A 577-nucleotide genomic window follows, 5' to 3' on the forward strand; every position below is an offset into this window, starting at 1 on the left:
CTCTATGAGCCAAAGTTGAAGTAGCAGATTGCAGCCTTTGAAGTGTTTTGCTCCTTTTTGACACTTCTCTAAGGCTCGGTATATGTCTGCAATAATCATAGGTACAATGCTGAATGCCTGCCCACCAATCCCCCTCCATTAGGGTTTTGGTCACCATAGCCAACCTAGTATGAATTCTACCTTTCTTCATTGGAAATACAATCAGACCCAGAAAGCAAAATATGAAGACGAAAACCCTGCGATGGACGTGTCCTAAGGATGTGATGGCAAACTCCCCAGAGTAGGTGCGGTAAGATTTGCTGTGACCATACCTTTCATACAAGTAGTCAAAAGGGATGTATGAATCCTTCAAGCAGGTCAATTCCGGATTCTTCTTCAAACCCATCATTTTAAGGAAGCCCCTACCTTTGCGATTCTCATGCATTAGCAAGCCCGGAGTTTCCCATACTAGACCGGCCAGTCCTCCTATCTCCTCCGGCAAAGGTGTTATTTCAATACCCCCAAAGCGGAATACAGCCCTTTCACAATCCCAAAACAATATGGCAGCTTCTATGATCATGTTATTGGGTTGGATTTC

The sequence above is a fragment of the Nicotiana attenuata genome, chromosome 7 (assembly GCF_001879085.1).
Source record: "Nicotiana attenuata strain UT chromosome 7, NIATTr2, whole genome shotgun sequence".
Classification (NCBI taxonomy): Eukaryota; Viridiplantae; Streptophyta; class Magnoliopsida; order Solanales; family Solanaceae; genus Nicotiana; species Nicotiana attenuata.